The sequence below is a fragment of the Somniosus microcephalus genome, chromosome 13 (assembly GCF_052327205.1).
Source record: "Somniosus microcephalus isolate GS21.2 chromosome 13, FLI_Smic_1.0, whole genome shotgun sequence".
NCBI lineage: Eukaryota > Metazoa > Chordata > Chondrichthyes > Squaliformes > Somniosidae > Somniosus > Somniosus microcephalus.
In genome coordinates this window covers 36019576-36041124 of record NC_140999.1, presented here as the reverse complement: position 1 = coordinate 36041124, position 21549 = coordinate 36019576, and the positions used below count along the sequence as shown (strand labels likewise).

Here is a 21549-nt window from a genome sequence, read left to right as displayed (position 1 = left end):
TCCGGATAAAGTTCTCACCAGTAATTCACCTGCTGGGTTTTGACATGTTCACAGGCTTCTTTCTTCTCTCACCTCCAGAATTTAAACAGTAACAATTACAGATGAAAAATAGCCAAATTACAAATCCAAACAGAAAAACAAAGTACATAATTAACAATTAGTAATTTGCAATCAAGATACTAGCATGTTAACATCAATTATCAATACATGTCTCAATACGCAGCTCGCTGGGGGAGTAAAGATTACAGCAGAGCAGAACAAACATAAAGACAATCATAGGACACTAAGCGCAGCACCTAAAAGAAAATCAACATTGAATAAAAGAAGAACAGAGATCCACTGCTACAAGAAAAGAAAATTGAGACAACCCCAGCCAACAACAACAACAACAACTTGTATTTATATAGCACCTTTAACATCGTAAAACGTCCCATGGCGCTGCACAGGAGTATTATAAGACAAACAATTTGACAAAGGATATACTTTTAGGGAAGGAGGTGCAGGGCAAATCTAACAGCAATTTGAAAAGTGCAAAGAATGCAAGATGAAGTAATAGTAAAAGGGCACGTGCCTATGCAAGGGACAACCAAAAGGAAGAAATATCAATACCAAATCAGTACACCCTCCCATTGGGAAGAGAAAGAAAAGGCCCTCTCCTGATATTTTTACACATGTTTAACATAAAAGCAGCTTTCATAGAAAAGCCTGCACCTCCTAAGTACAAAAAACTTGACTTTGTGCGCAAAGTATACAGGGTAGTGAGGTTTTGGGTGAAATGATCTATGCAACCGACAGAAAACATTACACTGACAGACCATTAGGTCAGGCTAAAAATAAATTCATGTTTCTTAAGAAATAAAGTTATGTAGAAGCAAGAGCAAGTCAGCGGATCAGATAGATTCCAGTTTTTTACTTAATTTTACTTCATCTGTTCCAAACAAAATAAAGCACTAAACTCAAAGCACTTCTCTTCACTAGCTTTGGAACATATGTCTGTGATAAAAAGCTCCCTTTGACAGCTGTGCCCCACGGAGTCCCTTTGACTCAAATAGCAGTAGAGTGAAATAGGAAGTTTGAAGAACATGGGGCATCAGCCTGCATATATTTCTATCTTCTCTTTGGTGTCTGCGCTGACACAATTATAAGATAAAAGGGTCTATGATACAATTAATCAAATCTATCAAGGGACACTGTTACAAATTTGTGACAGTGGACTGAACAAACAAGATTGGTGAGGCAAGGTTTGATACAAATTATGAAGCTCCTTTATTTCACAGCAACTGAACATACAGAGCAACAGTTATGATCAGATTTACTTGGGTCAATCGGTACAACTTGTCTTTGCATAATAATACAAAAATAATGAATTTGACAGACTTCCCCACATCAGTGGGTCATCTTACTTGACTTAAACAAATTCATTTCTAACTCCTACATTTTATCCTTCTCTCAACCTTTTTCTGAGCCTCAATTCCTCGCAGCTTTCTGTTTCAAAGACCCGGCTGCCTGTGCAGCATCCTGTTTCAAAAGCCTGTGATGTCTCTGGGGACAATTTTGAATTTTGGGTGATCAACCGGCGGAGCACGCCATCCGATCGTCAGTACTCGCAGCAAAGAGGTGGCCTCAATTTTGAGGGATTAAAGTCGGAGTCAGACTCAGAGGTGTATTTGGCCACATCTATTATAGAAAGGTTAGTGCCCTCATAAGGTTCTGTATTTATGATTACAATAAAAGGTAATAAATATTTTGTATAAATGGACAAAATTCAAACCCTCTTAAGCACAGTAATACACTTAATTCTAGGCATCACAATATATCAGCATCATCTCATTTTTGCATGCAGACCATGAAGGCAACAGAGTAACATTCACTGTCTGAGGATGGACATGGCAAGATTAGGTTCACTTGTGTATTTATTGCAATGTACCACTGGTACTGTTTCAGTTCCCCTTCAAGTCATATACCTTTCTAACTTGGACATTGGAAGCTGTTGCTTCATCATTGTTGGGTCCACATCCTGGAATTCCCTACCTAACATCATCAGCAGCAAAAGGATTGCAATGGTTCAAGAAGGTGGTCTGCTGCTACCAACTCAGGGCAACTAAAGATGGGCAATAAATGCAACTTTGCCAGTTTCTCTGATACCAAGAATATTTTTTTTTAAAAGCCTTTCAGAAGAATTCTTAAAACTTTCCAAGATCATCTACCAATGCTCCCTCTAATTTTGGGGGGTGCGAGGCCCCTTTAAGGAGCAGCGCGACCCATTCACAGTTTCATGCACGTGCAAGATTTAACATTGGAAAATCCGGTCCTGGGCTGCGCAGGACCGTCAGAGAGCTGTGTGGCCACACAGCTTAGAGGGAACATTGCCTGTGACCGCTTGCTCGAACAGAAGAGGAGCTGCTGGAATTGACCTGTGACCACGCAAACAGAAGAGGAGCTGGTGGAACTGCCCTGTGACTGCTCAAACAGAAGAGGAACTGGTGTGAGCAGCCAGGTATAGTGTGAGACCCCAGGGTGCGTATGCATGAGAAGGTGAGGGTGTGTGTGTCTGAGGGTGTGTGTGAAGGTAAGGGTTTGTTTGTATGTGAGTCTGAGGGCGAGGGTGTGTCTGTGTGTGTGAATATGAGGGTGAGTGTGTGTGTGTGTGTGTGTGTGTGAGGGTGAGGTATGTGTGTAAGCATGTGAGGGTGAGAGTGTTGAGTCTGAGGATGAGGGTGTGTGTGTGTATCTCTGTGAGGGTGTGTGTGTGTGCAAGGGTGAGGTGTGTGTGTAAGCATGTGAGGGTGAGGGTGTTAGAGTCTGAGGGTGAGGGTGTGTGTGTATGGGTGAGTGTGAGGGCGAGGGTTTGTGTGTGTGTGTGAGTCTGAGGGTGTGTATGTGTCTGTGTCTGTGTATGAGGGTAAGGGTTTGTGTGAGTCTGTGTGAGTGTGTGTGTGAGTGTGAGGGTGTGTGCGAAGGTGAGGGTGTGTGTGTTAGTGTTAGTGTATGTGTGTGTGAGGGTGTGTGTGTGAGGGTGAGGGTGTGTGAGGGTGAGGGTGTGTGTGTGAGGGTGAGGGTGTGTGTGTGAGGGTGAGGGTGTGTGAGGGTGAGGGTGAGGGTGTGTGAGGGTGAGGGTGTGCCTGTGTGTGAATGTGAGGGTGTGTCTGTGTGAGTGAGGGTGTGTCTGTGTGTGAGTGTGAGGGTGTGCCTGTGTGTGAGTGTGAGGGTGTGTCTGTGTGAGTGAGGGTGTAAGGGTGTGCCTGTGTGTGAATGTAAGGGTGTGCCTGTGTGTGAGTGTGAGGGTGTGCCTGTGTGTGAGTGTGAGGGTGTGCCTGTGTGTGTCTGTGTGTGAATGTGAGGGTGTGTCTGTGTGTGAGTGTGAGGGTGTGCCTGTGTGTGAGTGTGAGGGTGTACCTGTGTGTGAATGTGAGGGTGTGTCTGTGTGTGAGTGTGAGGGTGTGTCTGTGTGAGTGAGGGTGTAAGGGTGTGCCTGTGTGTGAATGTGAGGGTGTGTCTGTGTGTGAATGTGAGGGTGTGTCTGTGTGTGAGTGTGAGGGTGTGCCTGTGTGTGAGTGTGAGGGTGTGCCTGTGTGTGAGTGTGAGGGTGTGTCTGTGTGTGAGTGTGAGGGTGTGCCTGTGTGTGAGTGTGAGGGTGTGTCTGTGTGTGAGTGTGAGGGTGTGCCTGTGTGTGAGTGTGAAGGTGTGCCTGTGTGTGAGTGTGAGTATGCCTGTGTGTGAGTGTGAGGGTGTGTCTGTGTGAGTGTGTGTACACACTCCCAGCCACACATCAGTGGAACCTGTACCGTTTGAAGAACAACCAATAGTTACAATGGCACAACAGGATATCTATTTATTTACAATTCATAAAATTACAAATTTACAAGTTATGTTGAATGATTGATCAGTTTACTGCTAAGAAGAGGAGGTGGAGGAGGTTCGGGGCCCTGTGTGTTTAGGCTACATTCTGATGGTGACAGCAGCAGTTCATTACGCAGCTGTTCCACCAGGTGAGCTTCCAGGCGGGTTGGACACTGGAGAAGTAAAGTGGAAAGCTGAGCTGCTCCTGGGGGTTGTGGAAGAGGGACTTGCAATACATGGCATAGGAATTGATCCTGCTGGGGGAAATCTTGAACCAACTGTTGTGAAAGGTCTCTTAGGAGGTCCATGTTGCACCCGTTGGGCTCCCCTAGATAGTTTTCAATTACTAATTTTTTTTATTCATTCAAGGGATGTGGGCGTTGTTGGCAAGACCAGCATTTATTGCCCATCCCTAGATGCCCTTGAGTAGGTGGTGGTGAGCCGCCTTCTTGAACCGCTGCAGTCCGTGTGCTGCTAGGGCGGGAGTTCCAGGATTTTGACCCAGCGACGATGAAGGAGCGGCGATATACTTCTAAGTCAGGATGATGTGTGACTTGGAGGGGAACTTGGAAGTGGTGGTGTTCCCATGCACCTGCTGCCGTTGTCCTTCTAGGTGGTAGAGGTCGCGGGTTTGGGAGGTGCTGTCGAAGAAGCCTTGGCGAGTTGCTGCAGTGCATCTTGTTGATGGTACACACTGCAGCCACGGTACGCCAGTGGTGGTGGGAGTGAATGTTTAAGGTGGTCGATGAGGTGCCAATCAAGCGGGCTGCTTTGTCCTGGATGGTGTTGAGCTTCTTGAGTGTTGGAGCTGCACTCATCCAGGCAAGTGGAGAGTATTCCATCACACTCCTGACTTGTGCCTTGTAGATGGTGGAAAGGCTTTGAGGAGTCAGGAGGTGAGACACTCGCCGCAGAATACCTAGCCTCTGACCTGCTCTTGTTACCACAGTATTTATGTGGCTGGTCCAGTTAAGTTTCTGGTCAATGGTGACCCCCAGGATGTTGATGGTGGGGGATTCGGTGATGGTAATGCCGTTGAATGTCAAGGGGCAGTGGTTAGACTCTCGCTTGTTGGAGATAGTCATTGCCTGGCACTTGTGTAGCGCGAATGTTACCTGCCACTTATCAGCCCAAGCCTGAATGTCGTCCAGGTTTTGTTGCATGCGGGCATGGACTGCTTCATTATCTGAGGAGTTGCGAATGACACTGAACACTGCGCAGTCATCAGCGAACATCCCCATTTCTGACTTTATGTTAGAGGGAAGGTCATTGATGAAGCAACTGAAGATGGTTGGGCCCAGGACACTGCCCTGAGGAACACTTGCAGCGATGTCCTGGGGCTGTGATGATTGACCTCCAACCACCACAACCATCTTCCTTTGTGCTAGGTATGACTCCAGCCAGTGGAAAGTTTTTCCCCCAATTCCCATTGACTTCAGTTTTACTAGGGCTCCTTCATGCCACACTTGGTCAAGTGCTGCCTTAATGTCAAGGGCAGTCACTCTCACCTCACCTCTGGAATTCAGCTCCTTTGTCCATGTTTGGACCAAGGCTGTAATGAGGTCTGGAGCCGAGTGGTCCTGACGAAACCCAAATTGGGCATCAGTGAGCTGGTTATTGGTGAGTAAGTGCCGCTTGATAGCACTGTCGACGACACCTTCCATCACTTTGCTGATGTAGACTGATGGGCTGGTAATTGGCTGCTTTTTGTGAACAGGACATACCTGGGCAGTTTTCCACATTGTTGGATAGATGCCAGTGTTGTAGCTGTACTGGAACAGCTTAGCTAGAGGCACGGCTAGTTCTGGAGCACAAGTCTTCAGCACGATAGCCGGGATGTTGCCAGGGCCCATAGCCTTTGCTGTATCCAGTGCGCTCTTAACTCAAGTAATGAGGAAGCCTCGGCCGATCCATGAAGAGGGATGACCAATTGCAGTGTTGAACCTGGTGACCTCCTCACTCTTTCCATCCAGGTGCAAAAACAAGCGCACCAGGTTGGAATGGATCTGTCAGTAGAAGGAGGTTCTGGAACCTCCGATTCCACACCTGGTCAAGTTCCCCAACACGCTGAACAATTCAGGCCGCACTTTATCACACTCGGCCTCAGAGTGGTTGAATGCTGGTGAGGATTTTGTCTACAAAGGGTTGGATGGCACTTGCTCTCAATTATGTTCTTAGAGAGGCACGATAGCACCTCAAACGTTAGCACCTCCTTTTGGTTCTCCTCGGTCCCCAACAGACTAAGCATTGTGTCCATCACTTGATGAGACCAGTATCGGGCTCCAATTGTAATGTTGCCCAGGTTCCTGACACACAGCAACTGGACAAGCGTCGAGCAAAAGCCTTAGCAATCTGCTCACCAGAGTGTCTGTGAGCTGCAACTGTGAAACCAGTGGAGATTTTAATAGCTCTCCAAAGAAGAAAGCCACGGTGACTGCCTGACAGTCTTGGACAGTAAGGATCTGTGCTGCCAGTGTTCCACAATGCCAGAAAGGCTGTGCCAGCATATTTCACCCATGCTCTGGCCATCAAGACAACCCCCTTGTTAAAGATGCAGCGGTTTGTAATCTGGTCCCATCCTCCCCTGTTCACCATGTAAGTAACTACTTCGTTATTATTTGGCCGAGCTAGCATGTCCTTTAGTGTCCTCACAGTTCACACACAGATCTCTAGATCTAGGTGTTTGAAGCTCAGCTGAGAATTCTCTCTGGTTTGATTTATCATCAGGACCAAAACGATTGAGCAGGGAAACATTAACGCAAGAGTTGCAATGAATGAGCTGGCATGCTGAATAACTGCGGGAATAACATAGTCACCTCTGACTCGGGCTTCGTTATCATCAGGTGCAGCCCACAGGCGGCAGCCAGGGATTCAAAGGTCGAATACTGTGTTGCATTCTCACTGAAGGGACAGGGTCTGCTTATCCCAAATGGTAACTGTTTTTTCAGTGTGTCCAGCAACTCTCCCATTGTACTCATGGCACATTCTGTGTCCTTGGCATGTCACTTGTCCAAAGGGAAGGGGTAGGTGAGGAGACAGGACACAACTGTTGCTGTGTTGTGTGAGGCCAGAATGGTGATACTACGCAGATCTGAAAGTTTCACCTCCTCGTAAGGAACTGACTGCAATTGAACCCTCAACACATCAAGTATCTCCGAGACCTGGTCCCGAAGTTCACTGTCTCATCTTTTAATGGTGGTTTGCATAAGCACAGCGGCTGCACTGGAACAGCTGGGGTGTTGGTTGGACAGTCCTTTGAAGACCATGAAGAGCAAGTTGCCCAGCTGGTCATGAGGCAAACATTTGGAAATGACCTCTGTGATCAGATAGCATGTTTGAAAGAGGACTGAAGTGTTAGGGTTAACTAACTGTTCTCTGACTGTTTTCAGTACCCCTAACTGCTTTGTTTGCTGATCCAGATTGGTGCCTTCACACAATAAATGAATGGACAGAATCATGTACAAAGTGTCTGGGGCCACCTATCGAACGGGAAGTGATGGGTCTGCACAAAGCGGCAGCAGTCATCCTGACCCCGTGTTATTTCTAGGCACTACCTTACTAACATTGAGCATTCCCAAGTAAAGTTTCAGAAGCTCTAAGGTCGTGTCCATGGCTCTCTCTCGCTCATAATCTTTTGTTGAAATGATCCAGTCTTCTACATGATTGAAAATGGCCTCAAGTCATTCAGGGGACAGGTCCTGAAGTAATATTTGCTTCAGAAGTTTTTGCAGGGAATTCATGGTTTGGGTATAAACGGTCACCGTCTCTTTTGTATTGCCATTTGTGTCCTTGTCATTGTCCAGTTCTGGAGGTACCAAGCTGAAAGTACTGGTCAGGCAGGTTTGAATTAATTGGCAGGTGTCAGCTTGGTTTGATTCAGTGTGTAGTTGTACGAGATGCGTGAAGGCATTCATGGCTAACTGTCGAACAGGGCTCTGCAGCAGCTCTGGTGGCTCGGCCTCGATAAGATCCTGCATGTATGTAAGCAGCACCCTGTTTCTGATAAAGTTGATGGAAACTCTCCGACGATTTGAATATAGGGATCTGGCTCTCAGAGTCACGGTCTTTATTAGGCTTTAGTGTGAGATCCCTAGATTTAGCTTTTATCCCCTGCCCACTTGTAATTAATTGACTAACAGCTGGCAGAATGTGGGTCTCAATTGTGGACAGCAGTTCCTCAGGTGCACAGACTGCTATGTTCTCATAGCACAGACCCAGTGTGCTCTTGACTTTATCCGAAACCTCATCAGGCTTGACCCTAAATCTGTTGGAGTTAGCAAACTCCTCCAGGCTACTGAACGTATCATCAAAATGTGCCATGGCACAGAAACCAATGGTGAGGGCTGCTCCCTCTCTCTCCGCACTCTCACTGTGCTGCACACTCAGTAGCATTTGGTGAAGCTCGTCCTTTACGTTCTTAGTGCGGGAGCACTGGCCCAAGAGATTTATAGAGAAAGCCCTTCTTTTGTGGGGAAAGATGGTTGGTGTTGATCTGTTTTGATATTTCATCAGCGAGCTGACACGTCCATTCCTCATCATCAATGGTATTCAGAGAAATGCACAAGGCCATCAATAATTTTTCCTCCCATTCCGATTGGGACAGAGACTTCTCTGAATTCTCCAGTAAATGGTCAACTAATGTTGCAAGCTCCTCTTCCCACCACCACGCTGATACTGGGTGGATACTGAGACTCGGGACTTCCATTAGCCTCAGTACCGCAGCTCTTCAGCCTCCTCTTTGATATGGGCAACAAAACATGACGATGAGCCAGGTCAGCAATGCCTGTGCTTTAGGGAGATTGGCATCTTCATTGTAAGTAAGGGAAAAGCTTTCATTACCGGCTTGCAGTTTCTGATGAATGGGTGGTTCCAGGGTCCCTGAATCAACAGGTGCAGTGTTGGATGATGAATTGCACCATTGCTTTTTGTTCTCTGGTTCAAGGTTACCTTGCTGGGCCATTACACATATTACCTGGGCAATTAGCTTCTTCTCTTGATTGCTGCTGTTGTCTAGAAGTATTGGTTTTATTGCAGCCACAATCTGATCCTTCTTCCTCTCAAAGTGCAGAGACCAAAATGATGAGGTGCCTCAGTACAGTGAGTGTTCCTACTCTTATTTGTTGTCAGCGTTCTCTAACTGGGATAGGAGAAATTCGACCATTTTGTCTGCATAAGTTGGGGCCAGAACTCTGAAACAGCGATGGATCTCAATATGGTTCTTCACTGCAAGATGATTATTAGACCCCAGAGAAACACAAATCTGCTGGTGGAGATTGTTAAGCAGAATGTCCATCTGTATTTTCAGCCCGAGGCACCTGATTTCCGTGGCAACCTCCATCTCATGCACAAATGCACAGTTTGTACCAATTTGCTGCATTTTGTCCAACCCTGCAGTTTCTGTGTTGTCGTGGTTTTCATTGTGAGACCAGGTTACATAACCCTGGTTCATGTGCCCATATAAGTCCTGCCGGCTGTTTGTGGCAGTTTAAGGTGGGTGGTTGGGGGTTAAGGTCCAGACCTGAGATACAGACCATACGGAGAAGGCAACATTCTCAACCCTTGGCAGCCATATTGGATTGAGCAGCTGTTTATTCCTAATAAAGAACCCACTGCACCACAGACACTCAAAGTACTTGTGACAAAAGATGTAGAAATGGGAGTGTAGGACAGACATTTCCAGCAGAATTGCCCCCAAATTGGGATGTTCATGTGTCAGGGATTGAAGCTGCTTAATGATGTAATGAGGAAGTTGCTATGACATCAGAGCATTTTGTTGTGACATCAGAGCAGTCGGTTGTAACATCAGAATGTTTTGTTGTGACATCAGAGCGGTCCGTTGTGACATTTGTTCCACCCTTCTCTTCTTTAAGATCATTGTTGTCTATTGCCTACCCCCCCAGGTTTCTCACCCACATATCCTCCCTGTTTTCCTCCTTCAGCCTCTGCACTCAGTGACTCCTCATCCTCGGTCATTTCAATCTCCATCTCAACTCCCCTTATCCTTTCTCCTCCAATTTTACTGCCCTCCTAAACACTCCTACCCATCACAGACACCCCCTCTACTTTGGCATCTCTCCTGGCCTTACTACTTAACAACTCCAAGGCCAACTCAGACCAACTCATTTTAACCCCCATAACCCCCTACCACCTTCCAACCCGATTTCCATTTGCGTCCACCCCTGCAAACAAACTCTCTCTTACAGGAAGATAGGAACATTAGGAACAGAAGGAGGCCATTCAGCCCCTCGGGTTTACTCCGCCATTCAACTAAATCATGGCTGATCTGTCCCTCAACTCCAAAAATCTATGGGCTGGATTTTACCAACCTCAGCGGGTCCATGGCGGGCGATGTTGGTGGCGGGTCCCGGCCTCGCTGCCGGCTTCAGCCCGCTGTGCAATATGATTTTCCCCTGATTGGGCTTGTTAAGCCCGCCCAGCGCGTTTGCCGGCCAATTGAAGGATGCGGGTCTGATGACATCATTTGATGATGCGTCATCAGCCGGTTTCCTTAAAGGGACCATGCGCAAATTGATTTTGACAGTTGTGCTGTCAGTGTTCTACAGCATTGAGCTGCTGCAAACACGGACAAGCACTGCAGAAAGGTGCACGGCTACACCCAAGTTCTCCCATGACTCGCTCCATATGCAGGGAGGTTCTCTTCCCTTCCAATGGGTGGAAGAGACCTCCCCAGGAGACCAACGCAGCCTGGTTGCACATTGCACAGGAGGACACAAGCAGGGATGTCATCAGGAGAACCAGGCTACAGTGGCGCAAACCTTTCAATGATCTCAGTAGATCACGAAACGTTACTGCCAAGCCACACTCAACCTCATCCTGCTGTGCCACTCATCACATTCCCATCACTCTGCCTTCCCTACCCTACCACTGCACATCCTTACTCACACCAACTTACCTTGCACCTCCACCCATCCCGCTCTATCTACATTATCACTTCCCCAGCTCACTAGCCATCCCTCACACTCACACTCGTCCTAGTCCAATCATTCAAGCTAACAACACACAAGGGTAGGCACTTGGGTGTTGTAGCCAATGTTCATGTGAAGTTTCTGTCAATGTGCTGTCAAACATTGAAACCTTTATTTTCAACACTTTGCATTCTTGGACAGATCTGTGTGCACCTTTGGAAGTGGCTTCGTGAGTTGCAGTGAATGGTGAGACATAACGGTACCCCTGCAATGGTGATGAGTGTGAAAGGAATGGCTTGGGCACTGTAGTAATGCTTTATCGTGTTGGTGTAGGGTGGTGCCAACCTGGTGCATCATGTGGCAGCCAGGGTGTACAGCATCAAGTGAAGTAAATCTGGCCATGGTGAGGCCATCCCTGGCCTCCTAGGCAACATTGTGGTCGGGTGCTGATGCCCTGTGTCCTGTGCAGCATCAGTTGATTGCGGAGAAGGTTGGTGTTGTTGTTGGTGCTGCTGGTGTGCTGGGTGCTGCTGGTGTTGGGGCTGATTGTGTTGGGATTCTGAGAACCAAGATGAGATAGTTTCAAGGGCACCAATGCTGATGTAATAGATGGCAGGTGAAGTAGTGATGACAGAGGTGACCTGTCAATGGTGAGAGAGGTTGTTCCAATGAGGTGACACTGGATAGAGGGTTTACTCCAAACACTTGCAACCTGCATAAAGCTCAATCTGTCTTCCAAATGCAGTAAGCGACAGCTTCTGAGCTTGGAAAGTGAACAGCTGTGAGATGGGAGCTTTTATAGCACATTTGCAGCTGTCAAGTAATGAGATGATTCCATGGTCACACAACTCCCGACCTGCTTACCTGACGTGATCCCCGAGCAGCGTGGACCCCGTGGGTGACCTCGTAAAATATAAAGATGAGCTCAAAATATTTCTTAATGGACTGTTAACAAGGTCATAATGACCTGAATTGCCTCCCCCGCCGCTGCATGTCTGTTCGGCACTGACAGACCTGACATCTGGGAAAGGCGCATGGCGGCGGGTTGACAGCGGGGTCCCGACCTGCAGTCAAAAATTTTTTTTTCCCACCCAACAAGCCACCGAATGTGCCCGCTGACCCCCCACCCACCCCCCCCAGAAAATTCCCCCCATGTGTCTCAGTCTTGAAATCTCTAATTGTCCTAAAATCCACAGCCTTTTTTGGGAGGGAGTTCCAAATTTCTACTACCCTATGTGTTAAAAACTGATTTCTGATTGCACTCCTGAATGGCTCGGCAGCTATATTATACCTCTCCACTCACTGATCAATGACACATGTCTCATCGTGTAGTACCTATTCAGATCGAGGGATGTCTACCAACTTTGAAAAGCCTTCTTAAGCCTTCGTTGATAGAAGTTGGACTTACTACAGTAGTGGATACTCAGACCTATCAAAACAAGCAAATTAATTTGAGTAAATAATTTGAAAAGTAAAATTCAGCTAACAACACATTTTTAGAATTGTAGCTGTTGAGTTCAGGAATATCTGTCTAACCTTCTGGAACCAAGGCTCGGTATTGGGACAACTGTTTTTTCTAATTTACATCACTAACTTGGATTCAGAATCGTAATGCAAGTTGGTCAAATTTTCAGATGAAACTAAACATGGAGAGGCAGTGATATGAAGGAGACAACCCAGAAACTACAGAATGAGATGAGCAAAATATCTGAGTGGGCCAAACAGTGGCAGATGAAATTTAATGCGGACAAGTGTAAAGTATTGCACATTTGAAATAGCCACAGGTAAAGTTGAAAGAGACCTAGGAGTTTCAACGCTTAACATGTTCAACTAATGCAGGCCAGCAATCAATAAAGCTAATAGACTGTTGAACTGCATACCCAAAACAATAGAATATAGGTCAGAGGAACTCATGATTAAACTGTACAGTGCACTGATAGGCCACAGCTTCAGTACTGTGTTCAGTTTGGTCACCAAGAAACAAGAAAAATATTTAAGGATTGAAGGCAGTGCAGAAAAGAGCCACAGGGTTGCTCCTCAGTGTCAGGGGTCTGGAGAGAAATAGGCTTTTCAGCCTGAAAAGGAGGCCTTAGAAAGGTGATCTTATTGAGGTGTATAAGATAGTAAATAGTTTAGAAAAGGTTAGTCTGGAGTACCACTTTAAAATAAACAATGGGAGTTGGACAAGGGGACTCAGGTTCAAATAAGTAAAAGGAAACTTTAGGACTGATATCAGAAGGTTTTCTTTGGAATGGATTTTCTGGTAGAGTGATAGAGGCAAAAACCTTGGAATTTTTTCATATCACGTGATTTCCCAAAATCCAGAGCATTATTGATGACAACCACGTGGCCCTATGGGTTCCTGCACTTCAGAAACTGCAAAAATTTCCACTTCATCAATGTGTATGTGGCCAGTGACTATCTAAACAGGATCATGCAAGTAAATGCCTGCTTCCCAGGCAGCAGTCAGGACATCTTCATTTCAAGGAAAATGTATCTGCCGGGTTGATTTGACAGAGAAAGAAGACTGCAGTGCTCCCCTCTACAGCACTGTCTCCTAATACCATTGAGACAGCCACAAACATCAGTTGACCAAAAACACAATGAGGCCCCGGCAACCATCAGAATCATTATCGTGCCCATTACAGCCATTGTGATGGATCTGAGATCTTTTTTGTTTAAAATCACAAGAGGCGCTATATTTTTAATATTTCTTTATGGGAAATTGTTGATGGTAGTAATACGACAAGTTTAAAATGTCTTCCTTACACACAATAGACTATCTGTTTCTCTACAGAAAGGAAAGACATATCTTGTCTAATGTGATAATGTCACTTCAAAGGGAGGTTTTTTTTAAAACTCTGTTTATGTGGTTTGCTTATAAAACAGTCCCTCATCAAGTATAGATTACTTGGCCAGTCACCTAGGCATGTTTGTGAATTCTGCTGTGAGAAAGAGTCGTTAACTGTGACTGTCTGTCCCAACAGGGAAGTTCTGTTTCACAGATGCTCAGTACTGCTTCTACGTAAGGTTTACATTATACCCACTCGTCACCACTGAAAATGATTACTATCAGAGACTTCTATAAACTAAAGTATCAAACAGTTTTACTCATAATTAGAACCATTCACAGAAGCAGATGGGAATAACAAGTTGTTGCAATCAGTCTATAGAACCATTGAAGTTTAAAGCACAGAAGGAGGATATTGATCCCATGGTGTATATGCTGGCCCTTTGCTAGAGAAATCCAAAATTAATCCAACTGCCCGGCTCACCCTCCATTTCCTCTCCTTCAAATATTTAATCAATTTTCCCTTACAAGTGCTTTATTCTCTGCCTCAATCACTCCCTATGGCAAAGTACTCCATTCTCCACCAACCTTCTATGTAAATTTCTCCTAAATTCTCTCCTTACTTTCTTAGTGACAATTTTATACTGATGACTATGTTACAAACTCCCCAACCAGACAAAATAGTAAAAAGAGGTTATGTGTAGATTATCATTAACTAAATGCCTCACATGGAGGAGTTCCTGGAGAACTGGAGGGTGGTGAGTAACTGATGACCCGAGAACTGGCAAAAGGTTATTGGCAAGTTGCACTTAATGCAAAGGTCCAATTGCACTTCACATTTGTTACACTATCAGGGCTATATAAGTTTACAGTCACACCTTTCTGAGTGAAAAGCACATCTGCCACATCCAATGGTTGGTGGACTCTGTTCTGTCTGACTGGAGATTGCTAACTAACATACAGTGACGCATAACCATTCTTAGCCAGGGATGGGAGGGAGGAGCACCTCACTATTGTCACCAATATATTAGCCTGATTAAGCAAAGAAAGGTTGACTGTTAAGGCCAAAAAATAATAATATGGCTGAGGTTCTGTGCTCTGTGTGGTGGAAGACCTGACCAGGCACATGTAGACTCAAAAGCGCACTGGGTCTACCCCACAACCAACAAGCAAGAACAGGTATCCCTTAGATTGACCAGTATTATTGTAGATTAATTCCCAATTATAGCCACATAACCATGCCATTAACTGACTGAACCCAGAAGTGGAAGTCCAATCAAGTGGTCTGCTTTGGATTTATAGTGCTACCCCTGATTCACCCATGCATATATAACAGTTGTATAGGTGTACCTTCCTTTAGCAGCAGCATTCATGAAATTCTGCGTTTTGTGTATTCTAGCCAAGTTGACGTACAGCACTAGTGCCAAAAGTGACACTGGAGTGGAAGTTTCTGAAAGAAGACTGTACTGCCTTGGGAGGACAATTTAGTGAAGTTGAGTTGGTGCAAAGCTGTTTTGGTACTAGGTTCCCTGAGAAGAGTGGCCCACAACCACATGTAGGTATGTGCATGCCTTTGTGCATATGGTGTGCTGAGCATTCTACTTCTGTGGCAAGTATCGCCATATCCACACAGTATTGAAATGTATTCATTCAGTATATGCAATAACTGTGCAATAACATTGTGTTCCTCATTATTCATATAGACAGATAGACAGATTTTTGAAAAACAGGGGAATCAAGGGTTATGGGGAACGGACAGGAAAGTGGAGTTGAGGCCAAGATCAGATCAGCCATGATCTTGTTGAATGGCGGAATAGGCTCAAGGAGCCGAATGGCCTACTCCTGCTCCTATTTCTTATATTCTTAGATTGTCTGGTAGATGCCAGTGCCATAGCTGTATTGAAACAGCTTTGCTAGGTGATGTAAGAAAACTACTAGGCACTTGGTCTAAGGATTAAACAAGGCTTTAATCAACTGTTTTTCAACATGGAGATCTAGTTGTGTCCTTCACTGGTTCCTGTTAAAGAATGTCCTGAGTAAGCTGGGCCCATGCCCGAGTATTTATACTCTCCCTGGACAGCGCCACCAGCAGGCCGCCCAGCGGCTAGCTCTGGTGATCAGGTCTTCAGCACTTCTGTCAGATGTTATACAACCTTTGTTGTGTCCAGTGCACTCAGCCAATTCTTAATGTCACGTAGAGTCAACCAAATTTGCTGGACACTGGCATCTAAGATGCTGGAGAACTCAGTAGAAGGCAGAGTAGGATCCAACTCAGTTACTTAAGCTGAAGATGCTTTGTTAGTGGATTTTTTTAGTGATTACCGTCGTAACAAAGGGTTGTTAGTCTGGCGACAATAACTTCTCTTATGATTCACGCACAAATGGTTTTTATAATAACAAGCTTTATTACAGTGACTGATTTGGTCTTCCATTTATATTAAATGATGCAAATAATACAGCCTGGTTGTAATCATGGTTGAGAATCAGGAATGTTCATGGAGTCTTCTCCTCCTGTTAGTTGCCTGGTTGTCCACCACCATTCTTGACTGGTGTGATAGAGCTACACAGCTTTGCCCCGAACTGTTGATTGTGGAACCACTTAGCTCTGTCTATAACCTGATGTTTTTGGTGTTTAGCATGCATGTAGCCCTGTATAGTAGCTTCAATAGGTATCTACCTCATTCTAAGGTATGTCTGATCTACTTCTGGAATGTGTTTCTACACTCCACATTGAACCAGGATTGGTTTCCTTGCTTTATGGTAATCATAGATTGAAAGATTTGCTGGGCCATGAGGTTACAAATTGTGGTAGTATGCAATTCTGCTGCTGCTGTTGGCCCACAGCACCACATGGCTGCACAGATTTGGGCTGCAAATCTGGCTTTAGTCTGTCCCATTTAGCACGGTGGTAGTGCCACACTACACAACGGAGAATGCCCTCAAGGTAAAGGTGAGACTTTGGGGTCGATTTTCCTGAAGCTGTCGGGAAGAAGGCGGGACTACAACTTTCGGGTTTTAGACCCGCCTACTTCGACGCCCGGCCAATCCGCACGATTTCCCCTTGATTGACCTTGTTGAGCCCGCCCAGCGGGCTCAGCAGGTCAATTAAGGGCCACCCGGCAACAGGTGACGTCACAGACTGCAATTTCATCTGTCAAGAGTTCTTGACAGATGAAATATCAGTGTTTCACAGCTGTTTGAAGCTGTGAAACACTGACAGTCTGAGTTCTAACCTGAGTCCTTCTGCACAGACTCAGTTAGAACTCTCAGCAGCACTCAAAGCTGAAGGCTGTCACTTTTCACAGATCGCAGCCGTTCAGCTTTATGTGCCGGCTGAGTGATGGGCTCCCGACGCCTACAGGAAGAAAGGCTGTTAAGGTAAGCACAGGTAAGTAAAAGTTCTTTACACACTTTAGACACACCAAACACACTTACCTTTGCACTCATGCACCCATCACTCACTTGAACGCCGACATCGCGACCCCTCCAACTCCTTCAACCCGACGGCCCGCCTGCTCTAACCTGGTGTGGTTTGGAGCCATTGGGAATCCCACACGAAACCCCTCAAAATAGGGATTAGGCTAAAAACTGCCTGTTAACTACCTGTTAACAGGCAGTTAATTGGCACTAATCCCTTCCCACCTGGTTTCGGCGGGTCCCAGTGCGGGGTGGGTACCCTCCACCCCTGAAACTTGCGTGGGGCGGGGTTTTGGGCGGGATGGTGTCGGGACCCCCAAATTCAGGATTTCCCCCCCCTCCCCACACACCTGAAACCCCGCCTGACGGCTCCAAGAAAATCGACCCCTTTGTTTTCACAAGGACAGTGCCAATGCTATCGTGGCCAGATGTGTTTGCACAGGAAGGATGGTCTTGTAAAGTGTGTCCCTGTGGTCAGTCCTGTCATGAGCATCTTTGTTGGTTGTATCCTTTATGGAAAATATCACTGTGGGGGTCTACTATACAGGAATTCTCTGTCGATGTTTTGGATTTTCAGTGACTAATGTTTAATATGCATTGTGTACCTTGAAAGTGTAAAGTTAGGACAACATGTATAGGAAACAGGAGCTTGGAAATTCCAGTTGGGTTGTTCCACCACTAGAAGTGCGACAGGTGGAACTTCCGCCTGTCAATCAGATCTGGCGCTGACCTGTTCTCAAATCCCAGAGACAAAGGGCTGGATTTTGATACTGGAGGCGTGTAGGAGGCGGGACTACAACTTTTGGGGTGGTAATCCCGCCTCCATCGAGTTGTGGCCAACCCACTCGATTTTCCCTTGATTTACCTTGTTGAGCCCGCTGGACAGGCTCAGCAGGCCAATTAAGGCCCACCCGGCAACAGGTGACGTCACAGATTGACATTTCATCTGTCAAGAGCTTTTGACAGATGAAATATCAGCGTTTGACAGCTCTTTGAAGCTGTCAAACACTGACAACCTGTACACGAAGTTAATTCCTTCCTCTCAGGATGATTTAGAGATCTCTCCAGAACAGAAAGCTGAATGCTGCAACTTTTGACAGCTCGCGGCCATGCTGCTTTCTGTGCCGCTGAGATGAGGGGCTCCCGAGACCTGAAGGAAGGAAGGCTGTAAAGGTAAGTAAAACTTCTTTAAGCACTTTACACATACCAAACACACTTACCTCTGCACTCATACACCCATCACTCACCTGAACACCGGACATCTCGAACCCTCCAAGTCCTTCAGTCCGACGGTACGCCTCGCTAACTTGGCGTGGTTTGGAGCCGTCGGGAATCCCACACTTCAGGAATAAAAATAGGGATTAGGTTCAAAACTGCCTGTTAACTACCTGTTAACAGGCAGTTAATTGGCACTAATCCCCTTCCCACCTCAGAGAGGCGGCTCCCAGCACAGGTTGGGTATCTGCCTCCTTTGAAACTGGCATGGAGGCGGGTTGGGGGTGGGATGGGTTCGTACCCCCCGATTTCGAGATTTTAACCCCCCACACGCCTCCAATCCCGCCTCCACGGCCCAATGAAAATCCTGCCCAAAGTCATTAGCATAAAATGGCAGCTGTTTGTGCCACTTACGGTGCTCCCTGAGTATCTGCCCCGTGGGTTATCGCAGTTCTACTTTGTGCTACTTGGCGGGGCGGGGGGGAGGGGGACGGAGGTCGTTCTGCATTAAGAAAAATTTTGAATCCTGAACTGCTCCTTGCTCACTTTGTCACTTTCCTAATGGAAATTGATCTCTCTGACATCAATTACTATTGGGAAATGACATTGTGAGCTCCATTTGCCTAATTTATATACAAGTCCACTCCATCAGTCTACTCTCAATCATCAGCAAAGTGATGGAAGGTATCTTCGACAGTGACAGTAACCTGCTCACTGATGCCCAGTTTGGGTTCCATCAAGACCACTCGGCTCCCGACCTCATGACAGCTTTGGTCCAAACATGGACAAAGGAGCTGAATTCCAGAGGTGAAGTGAAAGTGGCTGCCCTTGACATCAAGGTGGCATTTGACCGAAGGTGGCATGAAGGAGCCCTAGGAAAACTGAAGTCAATGGGAATCAGGAGGGAAAACGCTCCACTGGCTGGAGTCATACCTAGCACAAAGGAAGATGGTTGTGGTGGTTGAAGGTCAATCATCACATCCCCAGGACATCACTGCAGGAGTTCTTCAGGGCAGTGTCCTAGACCCAACCATCTTCAGCTGCTACATCAATGACCTTCCCTCCAACACAAGGTCAGAAATGGGGATGTTCACTGATGACTTCACAGTGTTCAGCGCCATTCACAACTCCTCACATATGAAGCAGCCCATGCCCGCATGCAAGAAGACCTGGACGACGTTCAGGTTTGGGCTGATAAGTGGCAGGTAACAGCACCACAGAAGTGCCAGGCAATGACTATCTCCAACAAGCAAGAGTCTAATCACCTCCCCTTGACATTCAATGGCATTACCATCGCCAAATCCCCCACCATCAACATCCTGGGGTCACCATTGACCAGAAACTTAACTGGACCAGCCACATAAACAGTGTGGCAACGAGAGAAGGTCAGAGGCTAGGTATTCTGCGGCAAGTGTCTCACCTCCTGACTCCCCAAAGCCTTTCCACCATCTACAAGGCACAAGTAAGGAGCGTGATGGAATACTCTCCACTTGCCTGGATGAGTGCAGCTCCAACAACACTCAAGAAGCTCGACACCATCCAGGACAAAACAGCCCGCTTGATTGGCACCCCATCCACCACCTAAACATTCACTCCCTCCACCACCGGCGTACCGTGGCTGCAGTGTGTACCATCTACAAGATGCACTGCAGCTACAAGATGCACTGCAGCTACTCGCCAAGGCTTCTTCGGCAGCACCTCCCAAACCCACGACCTCTTCCACCTAGAAGGGCAAGGGCAGCAGGTGCATGGGAACACCACCACCTCCAAGTTCCCCTCTAAGTCACACACCATCCTGACTTAGAAGTATATCGCCGATCCTTCATCGTCGCTGGGTCAAAATCCTGGAACTCCCTCCCTAACAGCACTGTGGGAGTACCTTCACAAGGATTGCAGCGGTTCAAGAAGGCGGCTCACCACCACCTTCTCGCGGGCAATTAGGGATGGGCAATAAATGCTGGCCTTGCCAGTGACGCCCATATCCCATAAAATGAATTTTAAACTTTTTTTTTTATTAAAGTATACCTGCATCATGCAAACTTTCATTACACTGGCCATACGCTCATTGAACTTGCGACATTTCTGGTGGTGACCTTCAGTCCTGTTTCTTACTGTGATGTCATGACCGGGGGAGGGGGAGGGGTTGGAAAAAGCGCCTGCCTTCTATTAGAATTTTTGAACATGGACTGTAAAGGGCAGATACCCTGCGGAAACAGGTGCCACCCCAAATACCTACCTCCCACCCAGACTGCATGATTTTGTGCCAAAAAGGGAACAGAATTTCTCAGCTGGAAATGTGTCGCACAGTATACTGCAGTACTAGGGACTCCTATGTGTTGTTCATTGATACAACAAATCATTTCCATCTCAATGTAAATAAGGCTTTGCTTCATTAATATTTATCATCTGGTCATTATTTTTCCTATAACATGAACTAGTGTAAACAATGTACTCCCATCTTTTTCTGGTTTATGAACTTCAATGTTGAGCTGAAAGTGAAGTGGGAGGCTTTAGGGGCGATTTTAACCCTTGAGCACCTTGGAGAAAAAGGTCAAGACAGTTAAAATCTCCCTCCAGTTAAAATCTCCCTTGGGTCTTACCCACCAAGGTCCCGCTGTCTTCCCATGGGTTCCGATTTTAACCTGCTCTTCTGAGCAGACAAGAGGGATACATGGCAGAAGCCGGCAAGATCCTTCTGTAAAAATACACATCGGGCTCCGACTGCCATTTTAACCAGAAGTCTGCGCAGGGAAGCCTGTTGTGGGAAGCGGAACCGAGGATAGAAAGACTTGCATTTATATAGCGCCTTTCACAACCACCGTCTCAAAGCACTTTACAGCCAACAAAGTGCTTTTGATGTGGAGTCACTGTTGTAATGTGGGAAACACGGCAGCCAATTTGCACACAGCAAGCTCCCACAAACAGCAATGTGAAAATGGCCAGATAATCTGTTTTTGTTATGCTGGTTGAGGGAGAAATATTGGCCAGGACACCGGGGATAGCTCCCCTACTCCTCTTCGAAGATGCCCAAAAAAGAAACTTTTTTTGTTGTTACTTTTCCTAATCTAAGATGCCCTTTGAGAGGCAGGCAGGTCATCAAGTGTCAAAGACTGAGAGCCACAGGTCAGCAAACCTAATGAAGGCTTAGAGGCACAGGTCATGAAATCTAACAGAGACTGAGGGGGGGCAGGTTGCAAATCCAAGAGAAACTGAGAGACACCAGTTTATGTCTCCCATGCCCCAGGTTTACCCCCTCCCAAACACTTGCCTGAGTACCAAAGACAATTCCTTTCTGTCCCTGGCGGTGGCCTCCGACCGCCCAACATTCCGCTCCCTCCCGCCCGGCGGCTAGATGCTCTT

At 46.5% G+C, this 21549-nt stretch overlaps 1 protein-coding gene across 1 annotated transcript in view; it reads left to right on the top strand.

The window, feature by feature from the left end:
- slc1a6 (solute carrier family 1 member 6) overlaps positions 1 to 21549 on the top strand; it is a 142186-nt gene that overhangs the window by 36205 nt on the left and 84432 nt on the right. The gene's annotated exons all lie outside the window — the stretch shown is intronic.